The 21092-nt window shown below is 50.2% G+C and overlaps 1 long non-coding RNA gene across 1 annotated transcript; it reads right to left on the bottom strand.

Moving 5' to 3' along the window:
• Positions 1-1993: 1993 nt before the first annotated feature.
• LOC148004347 (uncharacterized) lies at positions 1994-12051 on the bottom strand. Its single transcript, XR_015628055.1, has 4 exons — positions 11969-12051; positions 6204-6433; positions 3155-3238; positions 1994-2536 (listed from the first exon to the last, which is right to left on the bottom strand). It is a non-coding gene; the product is annotated as an uncharacterized LOC148004347 (long non-coding RNA).
• Positions 12052-21092: the final 9041 nt, after the last annotated feature.

Below are 21092 nucleotides of genomic sequence, written 5' to 3'. Positions count from 1 at the left end.
GTCCAGGTGGTGCTGCCCTCCGCAGCGGCGAGCTCCAGCAGCGCTGCCCGTTGCCCGCAGGAGGCCAAAGTCTGGGACACCGGAATAGTGGGGACGCACAGAGCGGTAGAACCGGGGGCCCTCCTCCGGTCTTCTGGGACTGCTGTGGGAGCCGTACCAGGTATACTAGGAAAGCAACCATACCAGTAGTCTGTGAATTCTTCAGTTCGGCTTGCGATGCCATTAAGTGATGCCTCGCCTCCTCCAGCTCAGCCTTTGAAGTCCAACGGTTTAGGATGAAGAGTGCACGAACACCGGGATGCTTTTAGCAGAGGCCAAGTTGGGGCCAGATGCGCATCTCTTCCCTCTTTGATGCAATCAGCAAACTGTCAAACTACCTGCTCCAAGCCGGGAGCCGGGAGCCGCATCTCTCCACTTGGGGGCTTGGCATGGAGGAGGGCTAGCCTGACAGGCGATGTCTCTGCTCCCCAGGTCCCTTACAGCTTTCTTCTCACAAAGGGTTGAGGGGGAGATGACTCTCTGGCTGGAGCACATACTCCAGTCCTTAGCTGAGGAGGACAGTTCTGGCTGGTACCAAGAGTCCTGGAGCTTGGGACTGCCAGGAATGGGATCAAGATGGGTCACTGCCCCTAGTTGAGCCTGAATCCGCTCCTCTGGCTTTAGGGATTAAATGCTGCCTTGTCCATGCTCAGTAAAAGTGCCTTTATAAACTGAGCATGGTGGCTTACTCCTCCAAAGCCAGGACTCAGGAAGCTGAGGCAGGAGGATTGCTTCAGGCTTGAGGCTAGCCTGGGCTACAGTATGAGATTCCATCTCAAAGCAAACAAAACCAATGAACAAAACACTAATGAAATACCTTTTCATTCTGCCCCTTCCTGACTCTCTGTAACAGCACAGACTAAACAAGGTGAGTCCGACCTCAGTCGTCTATGGTTACAGCCATTCCTCTTTCCTATGCTGGCCACTGGTATGTTCTAGTTCATCTCACCAACAGTAAAGAGGCCTCTTAGATGAAGCCCTATGAGATCAGAAGTCACATTCTTTGGACCTTAGAGTCCCCATTGGGAAAATGACTTCAGGGTCTGCTGACATTTCAGACCAATGGGACTTCCCATCCCAACCCCCAGGAGCACCCATATTCTCCAGCATCCCCTGAACAGTCCCAAAAAGACTGCCACAATCCTGGGTTCAGTCTATCCTGCCTTTCTTAGCAATGGGTTCTGAGCACATCCCATCTCTTTTGGGAGCCAGTGGGTAGTTCCTATTTTATGACTGTAGGGACCCAGTGGCGTATGAGACCTCAGTATCTACCACCCAGTAAGGCCACCGCTAGGGGACAAGACTGAACTTTCCCAGGCACTTGGCTCTAGAACATTTGTGATTAGATGAGATGTGGGAGAGTCCTGCACAGAGTTGTGCTTTATGGTAGAGGAGAACCAGAGGCCCAGGGAAGATGTCTGGGGAAGAACAGGTTAGAGCAGAGGCACAAAGTGTTTGGGCAAACTAAGGGGAAAAAATATCAGGATAGGAGGCCAGATACAGATCATGCAGAGGAAAGCTGAGAGCAACTCTCGGGTTGGAGACAGAGGGTGTAGTTACAGTCATGTTCTAGTCAGTCTCAGAGACCCAAGGCCCCAAGAAAGCAGAGTTAAGGCAGCAGATGGATGGGATATGTCTGTGTCCCCCAGGCCTCCCCCTAAGAGAACAAAAGCAGTTCTCTCTGCACCCTGTACCCCATGGATCCCCTCAGTGCCTCTTAGGAGCCTCTGACCATTTCTAGGACTGAATGCTGGGTGCCCAGTGTATGTTTGGAGGATAGACTAGGCTCAAGTTCTATCGTCGTACCAGGGGGACTGTGTCGTGACCAGTAAAGACTGATACTGGTGGTACCACACCCTAGCTACGGGAAGGGAGCTGGCTATAGCTGCAGGCTTGCCCGGGAGAGGTCTGGACCAACCAGGGAGAAAAGAGGGGTAGTAATAATTAAAAATTAAAAGCCAACATGACGGCAGTTTAAAAATGGGAAGAATGAGTAAAAACAATTAGCAGAGATAAGCAACCGGGCAATCGCGATACAAATGGAACCAATCACGAAGCACTAATGATACCAGGAAACCCAATTTTTACAGTGTCAGGCTTGTGTGATTGAAACACCAAGCCTACTTCTCTGAAACTAGCTGCGTGCTTGTCTGGGGGTGGTGGTAGGGTTCTGTCTCCAACTGAGTGGAGAGGCCACAGGCAGAGGGCAGCAACTGGTGGGAGGGGCTTGTACTCATGGATTCCGGGCGATGGTGTTAGGGGTTGGAGCAGATAGGTTGGGAAACTGAGCAAGGACCAAAGTGGGGTAGATATGTCCCCCCTCAGAGTCCCCATCAGCAACAGCAGTGGTGGCAGTGCCACAGTCACGCAGTCACACATACTTGGTTGCCGCGGAGACCGGGGGACCCTCCTGGCAGAGGGAGGCTGAGGCAGTTTGAGTAATGGCGGAGAACGCTGCCGCTGATGGGGAAAAATACATCTTCATAACAGGGTGAACCTTTTGGAAAATGGAATAAGTAAAATAATTGAGAGAAAGAAAATTGAGTTTTTATTGCTTTTTAAGTGTTTAAGTGGAGGTTTCATTTAAGGAAATTATTGTTGCTTTTATTTTTAGCCACTGGTAGGGTGGGGAGGGGTCGACTTAGGGTGGGGCTCCTGTTTCCTGCACCTCTTCCTGGCAACCGCAGGGTACCCCCATTTCATAGACGGGAGAAGGAGAGCCCCATTGTGAGTCTGAGACAGTTGGCGGCCTGTGCGGACTCCACTAAGTCTTCTGGATCCTCAGCAGCAGGCTGACTTCCAAGCTTCCGCTGGTCCGTCCCCTTACTCAGTCCCGTTCTAACCCCACCCACTACGCCCGTAACCTTTGCCTCTCCAGCCCTTGCTACCTTATAGAGGGATCCTTACTGGCTGTCTAGAACGAGCCCCATCTCACCTTGAGCTGCTCATTTGACTTTCCCCTCCCCCCAATTTCCTGTCTCTTCCTACCTGTTCGCACACATCCTTTCCTTATCCTGTGTGCAAATCAGGGAGGAGCTCAGCAAACACTTTGTTGAGAAACACCCTTCCTTCACTGGGTGGTGGGGGAATGGAATATGGCCCTCAGTCTACATACCTGAGATGCTGACTGAGCTCCACAGCGCCTCCTGCCGACCTGGGCTGCTGAAGCCTGGATTTCTGCCGAACTTGACTGTCCTTTCTGTACCCCAGAAATGGCTCAGGTGAGGGCTCCCAGAGACCACGCTTGAACGATCACACAATGGACAAGGTTCGCCCCCTCCAGACTCCACAGTTCTTCCCTGTGCAGCGTCTGACACCACTCAGAGCCATCTATAGATCCATTCTTGTACCCCCTTTCCTTACTTGAGTTAACATCCCTGACAGCTTTCTTTCATCCAACCCACTTGCTCCGTTTAACCCGAATCCCTTTGCTTTACAGATCACTCCATATCCCGTGGTCTGGGGCATTCCAGTCCCCTCCTCTGCCGCTTCTTTCCTGGACAGCTTCACATTTCTCCCTCCACATGCGCTCGCTTTTCTGATCCCCTCCGCTCAACCTAACCAACCCTATAGTGCAGTTCACCCCTCAGAAGATGAGACTCAAGGCAAGACTCTGACTCGAGTTATTTCGAAAGTGGAATTTGTTGAAACAATTAACTGAAAAAAAGGAAATCCAGATCGATGAATTTCGGGCATTGCTGAATACAGGTGCCCTGGCAGTGTTTGAGCACCTGTACCCAGATTGCCACAACTCACTTAGCCTTTTACTTCTCTTAGTACTTCTTTTTATTTTTTAAAGATTTATCTTTATTTGTGTGTGTGTGTGTAAAACATAGGTTTCCGATTGCCCTGAAGCTGAAGTTACAGAAAATTGGGAACTCCCCAGTGTAGGTCCTGCGTGTTCTTTTAACTACGGAGTCATCTCTCCAGCCTGTGTTTGTTTGGTTTTTGTTTAAAGGCTTTGCTTTTGTTTGCTCAACATAGGCTTTTGCTGTGTAGCCCAAGCTATCTCAGACTTGTGAACCCCCTGCCTCAGACTTTCTAGTGCTGAGATCGCAGCTATAACTTTCTGTTAGCCTCTCTGCTAATACATTTATAAGAGTGTAAACTTCATGGCCAACTTTGCTTGTGGCCTCACTCCCATCCCTAAGCACTGACGCATACACGTTGTTTTCTCAGGGGCGGGGCTGGCCTGTCTCCATTCTCCCCACGGGGTACTTACCCTGGATGTGTCTGAACAGATGGGAACTGGCAGGAATATGACCCCGCAGCTCAGAGTTTGTCCTCAGGCATGCCTACAAAACGTTTCTGGCTCCCTAACTGTTCCTAGGACCAATGCAACAGGCTTTCCCCACCCTGCCATGCTGACTACTCCATCTCCAACCACATGCCCTGGGCTTGGCCTCTAAGCACAGGTGATCTTCACCTCAGCAGGGTGTTCCCTTTAGCCCTGTATTGTGGTCTGGGCTGTCCTCAATACCCAAGTGGCATCTCTCTCCAAACTCTCCTCTAGTTAATTCCTTATTCAAATAGTAACTCAGAGACCACCATCTGCAGTGGTGAAGTATTCTGGGAGCCCTTCACCTGGCCTGCCTCCCCATCTTCCCTCTGCCATAGAAGACTTGTCTGTGTGAGATCTTTTTCTCCAGTGGCACACGGCCCAGCCAAGGGCAGCCTACGTATTACTGCTCAAGTCATCTGACCGTATGCAGCTCTGAGCCTGACGCTCAGTGTCTGGTCTTACAGTTGAGCGATGGCTTTCCATTGTTGGGGCCAGCAAGTCCTCTCACAGGTGTCATGGGGCAAGATCAATTAAAAAGAAATTGAAGGGGCTGGGGATTTAGCTCAGTGGTAGAGCGCTTGCCTAGGAAGCAGAAGGTCCTGGGTTCGATCCCCAGCCCCGAAAAAAAGGAAAAAAAAAGAAATTGAAGAATTAAAAGAAAAATTAAAACTTCTCTGGACTCCCCCTCCTCTGCAGAGCCAACAGGACAGACTCATACCTGCTAAAAGAACCAATTGCAATTATCTCATCTTGCCTCATACTATCATAGAGTCCTCAACAACCTGAGAAGGCTGAGCCCCTCCTCCCTTGCCTCCTTCCTACTCTGTCCACACACAGTCCCACCCGGGTGTCCTGGTCACGCCTTTCCTCCCTGTAGTGTGGCATCTTGACCAACCACTGTTTTCCCTATACACATGCCCAAGGGCTTCCCTAATTCCCAAGAGCAGTCCCTAAGACGCCAGTCTCCGTCGTCCACAGTACAGCTGCTTTACTCCAGGAAGCTAGGTTGACTCAATCTGCTGTGTCATTGCCCTGTGTGCGCGTCACCACAGAGCCTGCCAGCAGAAGTGGGTAGGGCTGGGGGCAGAAGGGCAGCTGGGGTGTCTTAGCATCTCTGTGAGTTCTTACCTGTCCACACGGGAGCACAGGAGAGCAGAGGGGCTTCTCAGAGTGGAAGTGTGTGTACATCCAGTCACATGTGCACAATCACGCACGAACTCACAACCACACACTCCTTGTGTTCCCATAGCATGACACTTGTACCGCCACATCCCACATAGTTAGTGTGTGCACATGCACCTACACACACACACACACACTGTCTCCCACAAGGTCCCGCCCACACCTATACCTGCTGAAATGCCTCCGGCTGCGGCTGACAGCTGTTATTAGCCATCAGAGTCCTAGTCCTACCGTTAGAGGCCTCCGTAATCAAATTTCAACAGACCCTTTCAGCCACTCTGTTTGAGGGATCCCCTGACACAGGAGACATGGGAGTGAAGATGAGGCTGGAGGTGGAGAGTCAGGAGGTGGGCAGAGACAGGAGGTTCTCCATTTCTGTCCACCAGTCTGTCTATGGCTGGGGGAAACATGTTGGCTGCTTTGGGGGATTCCCCTCTTTAGCATCTCAGCCTTCGAGGGTATACAGAGCAAAGAGGCTTTCCACTTGAACATCACTGCTCCTTTTCTGGTGCCCTGACCTAGGTGGTACCTGGACTCTAACCCACGCTGAGCTGATCAAATGCAGCCGAGGTTAGTGCAGGGAGAGCATGTCCTGGAGAGAAGGTGAACTCAGAGGAAAGTGACCCTTTCCTGTGCTGCTGCTGGTCACTGGACCCTCATTGTTTTCCTTGGCTCTTCCCATATTTCCAACCATCCTTACCTGCTCTCCCATCCCCCATTGTCCTCTCCTTAGAGATAAGTAGTCAGCTCCTCAGGACAGCCCTGCTCCTCACAGAGGCAGGAAGGTCCCTCTTCAGTGTGCTCTGGTTGTTTCTGAAAGATCAGGAGTGTACCAGAGGCCACTCTTTTGGAGAGGGGCACTCACTGTCATCCTCCAGTTGTGGCTCGGTGGTCTTGCCTCCTATGGACCCTCCGGGTTCCTCGCCTGCTCTGTGACAGAGACACACTCCAGATGAGGAAAGTTAGGACTTGGCAAGTTGTGATGACTTGTGATGCCTGTTAGAAATAGCAGGCGAGACTTGACCTTGAGGTAGGTCACCAGCTGGGCCTGGCTGACACCCCACTCCCTCCACTGTTGTCCTTGGAATGCTAAGGGGGAAAAGTGCATGGTGGCCCCAAGCACAGTCACACATAGAAAGAATCCTTTAGGTGTGAGATGCATGGCATTCAAAGCTGTTGTCAGGGAAAGGCATCCCAAATATGGCACCTTGGAGGTCATTCTGACCTCTTAGGGCCTACTTTCTTCTGCTTCCATTCTCCTCTGGAAAGGGTCATAAACCAATTTCCTGCTTTCCCAAAGCTGGTCATAAAACCCAGAGAGGCCACTCTGATCGATCCTCTTCTCCCTTAAAGACCTCGTGTGACAGGTGTCTTGCCCCTTATTTGGAAAGGTGGAGAGCTGGGCTTTCACACAGAGGCTGGGGAAGGCAGCACCGAGTCCCTCTAGTTTATCACCTCGAGGTCACACCCCTTCCCTTCCTTTCCATTCGCATTTCTCCACAGCTGTGCACAATACATAAACAAACAAATAGAAATGTAAAAATTAGCATAGAAATTCCATCTAGAAATCCTAGTCTCTGAGCCCTTCCCAGGACTCCCACAGCATGTAATACTGGTTAAAAAGAAAGTCCTGCTTTACTCTGGTTAATCCATCTTTTGTTAGAGGGATATGGGCTACCACCCTAGCGATAGGTAAGAAATCATAGGACATTTTCTCTCCTCGCTATTCTTTCTGGAGCTGCGTGACAGGGCTGCTGCCAGAAGATTTCCTGAAGATTACATTCTGTGCGGTGGGATACAAACGCTTCTAGGTCAGTCCAGCTCACATTTGAAATGGGTAAGCGTGCCCACCCCCCACCCAGTGCTTGCCTCTCTTATCTCCATAAAAAAATAGCCCCAGGTCCTCTCTTTGTCGGGTGTCATTAGCTGCTCTTCCCTCACTTGGCCAGATTAGATTGGGGCTTGTTAAGGAAGTGGCCCAGGGGTCTTTGTCAGCTGGTGATGTTAAGACTGACCTTGGACGGGGGAGTGTAGTGGCTGCTAGCCAGGGTCCCCTCAATTCTCCTCAATCCCTAAGGCTGGGTGGGGGAGTGGGGGAATGAAGGAATGGGGGGAAAGGAGGAGGGAATGAGGGAGGGTAGGGAGTGAGAGAGAAGGAAAGAGGGAGGGGAAGACAGGAAGGTGGGAGGGAGAGACTGACAGGAGGGAGGAGGTAGAAGGGGAGGAGGAGGGTGAAGGGAAGAGGGGGGAAAAGGGAGGAGAGAGGACACAACTGGCTGACCTGCAGGGGCTGGAAGGAGGGGGAGCCTGGGCCGCAGGGGAGTCAACCGTGGCTGCAGGAGACAGATAAGGTTGGGGAGAAAGACTCCTAGTCACAGAGCAGCTGATGGGAGCGTGGGGATTAGGGGCTTGTCTTCTGAGTGGAAACCCAGGAAGAGGAAGGCTGGAGGAAAGGAGAGAAAGCCCCTATTTAAGGGAACCCTTCTGCCCTTGGGAAGAATAAGAAAGCCCCCACCACCGCCCCATCTGTGCAGCCTAGCAGACTAGAAGCAGGGACTATCTAAGCAGCCCAAGTGGCTGGACCTACGCAGGCTTCAGAGGAGTAGGGGCAGGTGCAGAAGAGTCCCTGTGTGGAAGGATGTCTCCCAGCCAAAGAAAAGCTGTAGCTGTGGCCATCCTGACAGGCCTGGCAACCCATTCCAGCCACTGGAACTGTCCCTGCCCCGTGGGGCTTAGCTACCCTTGTGTATCTTGTGTCCCATCTGGCTGTGTCCTGCAGGCCCTCCGCATACAGTCATACTCCTCAGCAGTTTGCCTCAGCCTGGTGCCTGTGGCTCTTACTTGCCACAGGTAGGTAAAGATGGGTCCCAGCCAGCTGGGGTTTGGCTGGGTGCCTGGTGAGGGACAGCCCAGTGTGGCCTGAAGGCATTTTTACTGGCTGGTTTTGTATGTCAATGTGACACAAGCCAGAGTCATCAGAGAGGAAGGAGTCTCAGTTGAAGAAATTCCTCCATGAGACCCAGTTCTAAGGCATTTTCTCCATTAGTGATCAATAGGGGAGGGCCCAAGCCATTGTGGGTGGAGCCATTTCTGGTCTGGAAGTTCTGGGTTCTATAAGAAAGCAGGCTGAGCAAGCCAGGGGAAGCAAGACAGCAAGCAGCACCCTCGATGGCCTCTGCGTCAGCTCCTGCCTCCATTCCTCCTCTGCTTGAGTTTCAGTCCTGACTTCCTTTGATGAACAGCAATGTGGAAGTGTAAGCTGAATAAACCCTTTCCTCCCCAGCTTGCTTTTTGGTAATGGTGTCTCACTACAGCAGCAGAAACCCTAACAAGACAGCATTCTTCGGACCAGATTTTGAATACTCACACCGCCTTACTTTCTAATACAGGAGATGCTCCTGTCCAGGTCTCCAAGACCAGAGACACTGGGCCTTAGGAAAGCCTAGCCTGAGGCTCCCAGAGCCTGCCTTGTTCAAAGGGCTGTGCCTCAGAAACCTAGTCCTTCCTGACCAGTTAATACACTGTGGATGGGTAGGACCCTGGCTTCACTCCTTAACTCTTCCTGATACCAACATGGAGGACAGGCAGCGCTAAGATGTTAGAAGCTAGGGCTTCTGAGATATAGTGGGTGGGAACGCTTCTCTAGGGAACTGAGCAAGGTACTTGCCTGCTGCAGCGTCTTCCTGAGGGAGTCCAGCCAGTGAGAGTCAGAAAGGGCTGCGTGGAGATAGGACCTGTTGGCTGAGTGTCTGGCTCCTGAGAACAGCTGATAGAGATAAATGGTCCTTGTCCCAGGTAGGGGTCAGGGCTGGGTAAGGCAGTATTGGGCCTGATGGATGACTCAGGGCTGGGCCAGGAAGAAAGGGAGGCCTCTTGGAGCAGCTCTGCCTGGATATCAGGGATCCAATGCCACAGCTTTAAGGTAGGAGCTAAGCTTTTGCAAAAACACCTGGTCCCAGGCCCTGTTTGTTCACTCGCTCACACAGTTGTTCTCATGCCTGCTCTTGCTGGCCTACCTCCTTGCCTGCCGTGACCTTTCTCCATCAGAAAGGCCGGGTCATCCGTGTCCCCTTGCACTGTCACCTTTGTGTGCCTCCTACCATATTGGCCTGTTTCTTGTAAGAAGCTTCTGGACTTTTGCTTTTGCCATCTCCAACCTGGTCTAGAACTTTCCCTTGCAATGTCCCCTTGGGGTTAGATTCTGACCATCCGGCTGGTACTGGAGATGGCCTCTACTCCTCCCTTCCCTCCTCAATCTTCCCATCTTGGAAACATCCATACAGCTTGTTTATCACCCCGTCTCGACCAGGAATTGGGGAGCCCCCAAAGAGAAGCCCTCTCTAAAATGTGGGAACCTGGCTGTTTTCCCTGCAAGATCCCTAGGGCATTCAAGTCAGGGCAGAACAAGCTCAACCCAAGGACTGTTGTCCCTCTCTAAGGGACTCTACAGAGGCTTATGGTTTTGAGATCCAGGCTCTAGGAGGGGCTGTCTATACGGTGAGGATCATGAGAATACTGAACAGCCAGAAAGTAGATTCTTGGAGCCCTGCCTTGGCTAGACCCTGTGGCCAGAGCCCAGAAGGGATGTTGACATAAAGTCAGGGCGTCTCCGCCCCAACATGATGGTGACAAATGAGAGGTGTCTGGATCTTTAATAAATGACAGGAAGGCTGGAGTAGTCTGACTGAAGCAGGGCTTTGTGAGGTGGCCAAGGTGAGGTGCATAAGGAGGGGAAGGGAGGAGGAGGGGACACGGGGACAGGACACATGGCAAGATGCTGCAAGATTCCATAAACCCTTCACAACACTGTCCTTGATGGAGAGGGGGGTCCTGGTGGCAAACAACGATGTAAATGTAGGGCCCAACTCAGCCTCAGCCGTGGAGGGGCCACATCGGTCCCCTCAGTGTCACCCTGGTACTGGCAGGGGACAGCAGAGAAACCACACCCACTACTCCTGCCTCCTATTCCATTCTACCCTGCCCTCTTCTCTCTCCTTCTGCCCTTCTAATATCCTTGACCTCCAGAAAATGTCCTTTCTGGGTTACTGAAGGTATCAGCAGGCCTGGTAGATGTGGGTGTCTCCTTAGCCAAGCCAGAGACCCGCCCCAGAACGTCACTACGCTTCCTCCAGCCTGGCTTCTTCTTCGATTCTTTGCTTTAGAGTATATACGTCATCTTTCTTCAACTTTTTTTGGTCCAGACCCATCAGAGACCACCCCACCCCCACCCCGATCTCTTTGGAGGTTGAGTCCACGGAGCCAAAGGGATCAAGCAAGACAGCTTCTCACTGCTGCCACCTGCTGGTTAGAGGAGGTAATACATGTTAAAACAACAATAAACCGAGCTGTTATGACTCCTGGAAGTGAGGTGGGTAAAAGAAGAAATTTCACAGGCTTGAGGTAGAGACATGCAGTTGTGGGGAATAGTATTACAACGCCTCTTCTAGACCAGTATCCTGAGCCTTTACTTGGCTTTGTCTAGGTGTCACCAGAACCTTGCAGAAAGCTATAAAAAGTGGCTTGACTAGGATCAGAGATGGCCTGCCCTGCCTATACTCTATTGAGCTCCAATGGCACAGAGGGCCACACCCTGCATGTCCTGGTGATTGAGAAGAAAGACAAGAATGAGACCAACAAGAGAAGGAACAGGAAGAGCTGCTGGGAGGAGGGTGCAGCCCAGTCAGGCCCTTCCTTTTACCATCCCTTCTTCTTCACAAGACTTTCATCTTATTCCTCTCTCTGAAGGGTCCGAGGTGACCTCCACAGGCCCCGCTTAGCACCTGGCTGTTACCCACTTTTATCATTACAGTGTTGTGCAGGGTTGGTTTTTCTTGTTGCTGTGACCAAAGAACGGACAGGAGTAACTTAGGAGCACTTTTGGTTCACGAGTTTAAGGATACATACAGTCCATCGTGGTGGCAGGAGAATAGCATGGCTGGTCACATTACATTTGCAGCCAGGAGGCAGCTGAATGCTGTCTTCTGCCTGTTTTCTCCTCTGTATCTGGTCTGGGCCCCCAGTCCATGGAATGGCATCACCTCTTATCTCCGACAAGACACTGTCTGGGGTATCACAGACACTCCAGAGGCTTCCCTCCCAGGGGGTTCTACATCTCCTCAAGCTGACAGTGAAGATGAATTATCCTGAGCCACAGACTGCTCAGTCTAAAAAATCACCCGCGACACAAGCCCAAGGTTCTGTGTTCAGATTCCCAGTACCCACGTAGAAAGCCTGGCAGAGTGGCGGGTGTTTGTAACTCCCCGAAGAGAACGTGAGGATAGACGGATCCCTGAAACTCACTGGTCAGCCAGCCATACTGAACCAATAAGCTCAAAAGGTTTAGAGAGCCTATCTCAAAAAAAGAAGGTTGCTTGTCTTAGTCAGTATTGTATTGCTATGAAGAGACACCATGATCACAGCAACTCTAATAAAAAGAAAGCGTTTAATTAAATGGGGATGGCTTACAGTTTCAGAAGTTTAGTCTATTATCCTCATGGTAGGAAGCAAGGCAGCATGCAGGCAGACTCAGTGACAACAGGAAGAGAGAGAAAGTGCCCACCCCCAATAACACACTTCCTCCAACAAGGCCACACCTCCTAATCCACTCCCTAATGAGCAAACATTTAAATATATGAGCCAATGGGAGCCTTTCCTATTCAAACCACCACAGAGCTCTTTTCCCGTCCTGTTGCAGCCGGTCCTGGAGCCCCTCCCCCCATACTGCCTCCATTCTCTGAGGACCCAGGATCTCTCCCCCCCACACCCTTTCACCTTCCCCTCTATTCATTTGCATTCCTTTGTGTCAGCTGACCCTGAGAAACACTCTATCCCGGACCCCAGTGGGCACACAGAGCTGAATGCCGAACAGTGCCCTATTCAACCCTCGTCAGAGAAGCTTCTCACAGTAGATGGGAAGTCACACAAAGAACCACACCTGGACAACGTGCAGAGAGTGAGACTTGGAGCCCTCTGTCCTAAAGGGGATGTCTCCATCAAAGCTTTCCCTCCCCTCTAGGCTCAGGGCTCTATCTATTCAGCACAGGAATAAGAAAGATCTCAAGAGCCTGAGGTAAGTAAGCACAACAGGGCTCATGCATGAACTCACCAAGACTGAGGCAGGGTGCCTCAGGCAGACCTGCTCAGATTGCAGCTAGATGTGCCCAGCTCTGAGAAGGAGAAGTGGGCATGGGTCTCATGCTTACTCAAAGAAGCTCTCTGCAGCTGGTACCCACTGGCAAAGATAAAAATCAGCTTCTCCAATGAGTGTCACTGGGTTTATCAACCACAAGGGCAGACCCCATCCCCAGAAGTCATTGGCCAACACCAAACCAACTCAGTGGCATTCATTTCTGTGGACTCTTTGTTTTGTTTTGACATTTTTGTCTTTTTAGTCTTTTGCTTCTTTGTTTTGATTTTTATTTTTGTGAGTTTTTTTTAAAAAGCTTTATTTATGCACTGTAGCTGTCTTCAGACACACCAGAAGAGGGCGTCAGATCCCACTGCAGATGGTTGTGAGCCACCATGTGGTTGCTGGGATTTGAACTCAGGACCTCTGGAAGAGCAGCCAGTGCTCTTTTTTTTTTTTTTTTGGTTCTTTTTTTTCGGAGCTGGGGACAGAACCCAGGGCCTTGCGCTTCCTAGGTAAGTGCTCTACCACTGAGCTAAATCCCCAGCCCCGCAGCCAGTGCTCTTAATCGCTGAGCCATCTCTCCAGCCCTTGTGGGGTTTTCTTTTTTAAAAAATGTTTCTTATTCTTTTGGGGTGCTTGTTTGTTTGTTTGTTTGTCTTAGAGAGAGAAAGAACATAAAGTTGGAGATGGAGAGGACCTGGGAAGAGTTAGAGGAAGGGAAAGCATGATCAAAACATATTGTATAAAATTTTTTAATAAAAATAAATTTTTTTTTAATTTCTTTTTTTCGGAGCTGGGGACCGAACCCAGGGCCTTGCGCTTCCTAGGCGAGCGCTCTACCACTGAGTCAAATCCCCAACCCCCAAAAATAAATTTTAAAAAGTAGAAAATAGTCTTGGAAGACAATAGCGACTAATCCATAACATACACAGGCATGCACGCACATGCACACTCATACACATGGGAACATGCACTCACACAGGTACAGGCACACACACACACACACACACACACACACAGGCACTCATATGTGTATAGGAACACTCACCTAAACAAACACATATAACACACACACACACACACACACACACACACAAGGGAACATGCACTCACACAGGTACAAGCACACACACATACACACACACACATGCACTCATGTGTATAGGAACACTCACCTAAATGAACACATATATAATACACACACACACACTCTCTCTCTCACACACACCCACACACACACACACACACACACACACACACACACACACACACATCAATTACAGTCTTACACTCCAGCTCAGCTTCTTCTTGGATTCTTTGCTTTAGAACACAGATTCTGGGTCCTTGCTTTTGCTATCCCCAGGCCATTCTGGAAACCTCCTAGGCAAGATCACCTGGTGGTCTATGCAGAAAATTAGGCTACAGAGATGGTGTTTCAAAAACAAACAGAAAGAAAAAAGAGGAAGAGAAATGTGGGTGAAGGAGACCCAAAGGCATACCCTTGAAGACACAACCGCACTCCCCTCCGAGGAGCGGTTAAACAGGCAAAGCTGGAAGCTTTGTGTACCTGCTGACCATGGTGGGGAGGCCGAAATTAGAGCTACTTGTTGGGAGGAAATTGGTCAACTTCCCTGAAAGCAATTTCACAATGTCTGTCAAAATTTAAAATGCACAACCCCCTTGACCCACCACTACCCATTTCTAGGAAATAGCCCACAGATGAACTCACACACGTGTGAAATTATGCCCAAGGGTGTTCACTATGTAATGTTTGGAAGAGTAATTGGAAACAGCCTGGGGAGCATGGCTGGGTAAATAGGGAGCCCTAACTTCATGTATATTTTGCAGCTACTAAAATGGATGAAGGCTGGTGACCGCATGCCGTGACAGAAACACAAGTTGTCCTGAGCCTCTTGGACATTAACCTGTTTGTTTCATTTCACTTTGTTTGTTTTTAAGAAGCCAGTGGATCCTGGGGAGATGGTCCCCTGGGTTAAGTGTCCTTGCTGTGTAAGAATGAGGTTCTGAGTTCTGATCCACAGCCTTCGCATAAAAAGCCGGGTTGCTTCTCCGCACACATCTGTGACCTCCTCTGGAAAGCTGTTGGGGTTTGTTAGCCACCATGGCCACCAACCCAGCTGAAGAAAATGTTCAGCTCCAGGTTCAGGGAGAGACCCCATCTCAAGGGAGTAAGGTAGATATGTTCAGCATCTTCCTGTGAATTGCAACTGCACACAAACATGCATACACATGCATACACATGCATACAAGACATGCACATATAAATACATAAGAAAAAGACCAGCACATTACTTACCAGTGTCCTCTGGGCTTCTCCATCTCTATCCTTACTGTCCTGTTCCAAGAAATCTAACTGCATCTAGTTCTGCAGTCTGGTGGCCAGTGTGCAGGAGTTTAGCAGGCAGGAGACAGAGGCCACATTTATCACCTTGGGCTCCTCCTACACTCCTATCTCCACTCTTTCTAGTCTCTCCTCTCCTTTCCTTTCCCCTTCTCTCCTTTTCCTCCCCTCTGTGTGTGTGTGTGTGTGTGTGTGTGTGTGTGTGTGTAAAGCATTGTGGTTCCCCATTGCCCTGTGGGTGGAGGTCAGAGCTCTGTAAGGCATCCAACCGTCTATTCCAGTCAGCATTCTCTGCACTCTACAGGAGCTGTTCTCAACCTTCCTAATGCTGCAACCCTTAACGCGGCTCCTCACATTGTGGTGGTGACCACCAACCATAAAATTATTTCGTTGCTACTTTGTAACTGTAATTTTGCTACTGCTATGAATTTTTTTAAAGATTTATTTATTATTATATGAATACATTGTAGCTATCTTCAGACACACCAGAAGAGGGATCCCATTAGAAATGGTTGTGAGCCACCATGTGGTTGCTGGGATTTGAACTCAGGACCTCTGGAAGAGCAGTCAGTGCTCTTAACCATTGAGCCACCTCTCCAGCCCCTGCTATGAATCTTAGTATAAATATTCAACATGCAGAATATCTTATATATGATTCCCCAAGGGAGTTGTGACCCACAAAGAACCTCTTCATCCTCCTCTGGCTTCTGTCCTCCTGCCCTCACAATGTCAATCACTGGTCCACTGCCTGTTTCCGATCTGAAAGCAGGAAGTGTGCCCACCCAACTCCAATGTTCCTGCAGTGCAAAGCTGGCTAAATGGACAGAAGTTTTGCAGGACTCCTTATCCCTGAGGCCCTTCAGATTGCACTGAGCAGCCCTGCTTGACTCACCTTGGGAGACCATTTATACAGATGCCATGGGAACCTAGATACTGGCCACCTGACCCACCGAGATCAAGGCTCTGGTGTCCGGCAGGAAGATCCAGTGGCTGAGGCAAGGTGGAAGAGCTTATGTGTGTAATCATTACGATGCTATGTTTTTCAAAACTGACTCTACTGCCCATGATGGTGAAACAATGTACTAAATATGAGAAATAAATCTCGTTACCATGTAATGAGCTGCCTTATTAATGTGTTAAACTTGTAAGAAATACTTAAGTGTTTAATTGGCACCTAATGAGGGTGCCAATTAAGGATCATTATGCATTTCTTTAAAAATCATAATTGGCAGGGGGGGCATTTCAATCAATGCCACAGGGCTGGCTCCACAGGGACCCCATCTTGGCAGTACATCTGGTGGCTATAAATGCGGGCCACCATCTGGTGGCTAGCCCTGTAGGAGCTCACAGCAAGGTCAGGGCCACCTACGTTGGACCTAACTCCTAAACCCCTCCACACACCAAGACTCACTTTCTCCTCTACCACCAAGTCTCGGTATTGATCAAAGCTAATCTGAAACGGACCCTCTACCATTCTTCCTGGAAGGTAGGAATCCTCAGAAGGATGGGTACCCACTGAGGACCAGGCTCAACAGTTCTCCATCAGTGACTGGATCCTGAAAGAAGGTTCCAGAAGGCTGGGCAGGAGGTGGGACAACTACCTCAGGATTAATAACCGATCACGCCTGGATTCAGGCTGAGAAACAGAGCTGAACTATAGCTTGTAGCTCCCTCAGGGCCTCTGGAGGTGGGATTGGGTCGTTCTCCTGCTATATTGAGTTCTGGATGGTTTTGCAGGAGCTGTCGTGTGCCTGCGGTTACTCAGGATCACTCAGAATAAACCAGCCCCCTCCCCACTCTAGTGTTCAGCCCCCCTTGCCAGGAGAACAGAGCTAAACAGATCTATATTCTAGGCCAGGCTACTGAAGAAGAGCATCTTGAGAAGCCAGACCATGATTAATTACTAAATTAATTGCCAAATTAATCACCCAGGTAATTGCCAGAGAGCTGGGTGGAGGGCAGGGAAGAAGGCCACTGCCCACCAGTGGCAAGGCTGGGCCAAAGCCCAGGCAGAGGGTGAGAGGGCAGAAAGAAGAAACTGGGTGCTAAATGGTTTAGGCACAGTGAGAGGCCGCATGTGGAGGACCTTGATGGCCAGACTGGGGTCTTCCTGAACTGACTTGAAACCTCTTGGGTGTGGACTGTGGAAAGGTGAAGCCAGGTGCGGAGGGAGCATGGCAGGGGAGGCTGGGAGGCTCAGGGAAGGGTGAACAGTTGGTCACACAGGTGCTTATCACACCTGAGAGCAGAGAGTGACTGGCCTTTGGGACTGGATAAAGGATGGTGCTTACTTGGGCACTGGGGAGGGAGGGAGTGCCCTAAGCCAGAAGCTGGGGCGCCTTTTGTGAATGCTGTGTTGGCATTGATCTCAGAAGCAGCTGAATGACTCCTACCCTTTGCCAGTGTTCAGGAATCTTAGGACCCTCATCTTTGCCCTGCAAAAAATGTTCTAATGGACTTATGACCCAAGGCTGTTGCTGGAAGCCAGGTCAGAGGGTTCCCGGGCCCCCCTCTCAGGCCCTGCTCAAGAGTTCCCAGGCCGGATCCAAGAACTACTAGGTCAGTCTGAGTTTGAAATAGGGAACTTCCTTGGTGGGCTTTGAGGAACTTAGGGGAATCCATGTTTTCTGTTAATCAGTGGCTATTTATAGCGCTAGGGGTCAAAATTAATCAGGCCTTTGTATGTGGCAAAGAATGTTGTAGTTAGGGTTTAACTTCTGTGAACAGACACCATGATCAAGGCAACTCTTATAAAGGACAATATTTAATCAGGGCTGGCTTGCAGGTTCAGAGGTTCAGTCCGTTATCAACAGGAAGCATGGTGCTGGAGGAGCTGAGAGTTCTATCTACATCTTGTTCCAAAGGCAAACAGAAGACTGCCCTCAGGCAGCTAGGAGGAAGGTTTCAAAGCCACTCCCACAGTGACACACTTCCTCCAACAAAGTCACACCTCCTCTAAAAAGGCCACACCTCCTAATAGTGCTACTCCCTGGGCCAAGCATATTCAAACCACCACAGAGGAGCAGTCTATCTACCCCTAAAGTGTAGCTTAAGTCCCCTTCCCCACTTTGAAGACAGGGAGGGTCTCTCACTCAGTAGCTCAGGCTAGCCTGCCTCAATCTCCCAAGTGCTGGTGGTAGGTAGGAAGCCACTTTAGAACTTGAACCACTTAAGAGAGTCAGAACAGAGGCTGAGTCTGGAGTGTAGCTTAGATCTAGGGGAACCTGTGGCCCAATAAACTGCAGGATTTTCCAAAGACTAAGCCGTGAATGTGGCTCTGAGGTCTTGTCCCTACAAAAGACACAAGATCCCCTGAGCCACCCTTTGGACACCTAGAATGTTATTTATTTACTAAGTATTTATCTAAAGTTCCTCTGTGCCAGGTTCCATCAAGCTCCCTACAAATATGAAGTCTTTTTAACCCCATCAAGGATGGAGAACCTGCCCCATTTTGCAGGTGGGAAAACTGAGGCAAGCCTTTAATCACTTGGTTGGGATTTCATGGTAGTAAGCTAGAATTCAAACCAGATTGTTAATACAGAAAGACACACCCAGAATAATTCAGTTGTCACAGGTCCTTGGACAAGGCCTCTGGGACACCTGGGTTTGGCATCCAGGGAGAATAGTTGAGGTGATTCTTAAGACTCAGAGGACCTCAGCCCATCTTAGCTTCTTTGGTGACAGGCTGCCTCCTGCCTGCTGCTTGTGGCATCGCTTTGACTGAGCTGTTGCCTCACAGAAGGTGATGTACAGGTGACACTGTTTCTGTACCGCTTGGGCATACAGCTCAGCAGGGACATGGGTGTGGTCTCGGAGCAGTGTCCCCACAGATCCATGATCTCTTCTATTGTTGTGACAAGGCATCATGACCAAAAAGCAAGTTGGGGAGGAAAGGCTTTATTTGACTTCAGTTCCATCACTGGAGGAAGTCAGGACAGGAACTCAGCCAGAGCTAGAACCTGAAGGCAGGAGCTGATGCGGAGGCCATGAAGGGATGCTGCTTGCTGGCCTGCTTCCCCTGGCTTCTCAATCTGCTTACTTATAAAACCCAGGACCATCAGCCAATGGGTGGCTCCACCCACAATGAGCTGGGCCCTCCCCTATCGATCAATAATGAGAAAACGCCTTACAGCTGGATCTCATGGAGGCATTTCCTTAACTGAGGCTCCTTCCTTTCTGATGACTAACTTGTGTCAAGTTGACACAACCAAACCAGCCAGTGCACGTATTTACCCGCACTGGTCCCAGTTGGAGGGATTTAGGAAAGGAGGCAGAGTGAATATATCATGTGGTACAGGCCCAGTACAGTGAGGTCTTCACATTTGCAGGCAACAACGGTGAGATCCTTGGCCTGCTTCTGAAGAAGTTCCTCATCCTTTATAACTTGCTGTTTGTTTGTCCTTATCTGAAACCCAATTCACGATGGTGCAAGGTCAACAAATGCCTCTGCCTTTTCTGTTTAGGGAGGCCGGAAAAGAAAGGGAAGACCTCTGATAGGCTGGGACCCCTCTCAGAACAGGCTTAAGCAGAACCCACCCCGAAAGAGGTACAGATACACTATGGGAGTCCAGAAGAATTGAATCTAGATCCCCCATGACTTTGAACAAGTTATTCAACTTCTCTGAAAGTTGACTCCAGTTGGGATAGCTGATCAATGTCAGGGCTCAGTAGAAAGTGGGGTAACACAGATGTTTATTACCATGCTGAGTGGGGCACCAATGATGCCGGACCCCCTGAGCCCAGGACCTTCTCGAACTGTCTTTGCAGAAAGAGCCATCTGCCATAATAAAAGTACAGTAGCTGCATGCATTCCGTGAAGGCTCTCTGATTATTTGAAATGCACTAACTCATCTAGTTCCCATGAGGCAAGAACCACTTATCCAATACTCCACTCGATTAAAAAGCTCTAATCGTTTACTAGGCACCCGGCTCTACTCCGGTGGCTCAGGCTTCCACAGCAACCAATCGCCCTGACCCAGCCCCACTCCAGAACTGCTCCTGGCAGACAATGCAGGCAGCTTTTGTACACCAGCTGCCAGGACCTCTGAAATGCCTTCCAACAATCTCCAGGCTAAATTTCAGTCAAGGAACTCCTCTCCCAGTTCCAACCCCACTCCCACTCATCACCCCTACGCCACCCTTCGACCCATGAACATATACTGCCACCTGGTGGTCAGAGTGGGAATGGCTCCAAACACTATCTCTGTCTAGGAAACTTGATTCTATCTCACCATTTAGAGGATAGGAGCTGGGGACACAGGTGTGGTCTCAAAGCAATGCCCAATAAATACATCTCTACCAGCACTAGTCCCAGGCAAGGTGATTTAGAAGGGTAAGCAGAATGGATATGTTACGTGGTGTGGGTCCCACATCGTGAGGTGGGCCCTGCTGTATGCTAGGCACGCCTATGGTTTTGTGCCTTTGTTTTCCCCTCTATAATCCAGACACACAAAGGATGCTCACCAGGTTCCTGGGAGATCTGATGGTTCTGGTTCTGTCTGTGAGTATCCAGGAGGCTCCCACACTCTCACTATACTATACCCAGGCTTCAGAGTGGCATTTTATCGACTTACTATTGAGCTGATGGTAAATCTCTGAAATGTCTCAAAATCTTGTGTCCTTGGCTTCCTTCAGTGAATGAGTCTTTCAGTGAATGCCAGGCAGGGAAGCTTTGCTCCATTCTGTGACTCTCTGGGCCCTGCAGTCTGCTGGCAGAAGACTAAAATTGGGCCTGCTAGGCCCTGACCAAGAGAAGGGGTGGAAGCATGGGTACTAGGGGGAGGTGAGAGAGGCATTCAGGGCATAGGGGTAAGGGTTCATGCTCTAGTTGGTGGGAAGGCAGTGCCAACTCATGAGAGTGAAGGTCGGGGTTGAGGAGAGGAGAGGAAAGGAGAGGAGAGGAGAGGAGAAGAGAGGAGAGGAGAGGAGAGGGGAAGGGAGGGGAGGGGAGGGGAGGGGAGGGGAGGAGGGAAGGTGATGGGAGAGTAGGGGAGGGAAGGAAAAGTGAGAAGGCAAGGGAGGGGAGTGAAGAGGAGAGGAGGGGAGAGGAGGGGAGGGGAGAGGAGGGGAGGGGAGGGGAGGGGAGAGGACAGGAGAGG

Source organism: Rattus norvegicus, chromosome 8 (assembly GCF_021556685.1).
Source record: "Rattus norvegicus strain SHRSP/BbbUtx chromosome 8, alternate assembly SHRSP_T2T, whole genome shotgun sequence".
Classification (NCBI taxonomy): domain Eukaryota; kingdom Metazoa; phylum Chordata; class Mammalia; order Rodentia; family Muridae; genus Rattus; species Rattus norvegicus.
The sequence above is the reverse complement of the archived record's forward strand: the minus strand, read 5'-3'. Positions and strand labels throughout refer to the sequence as shown.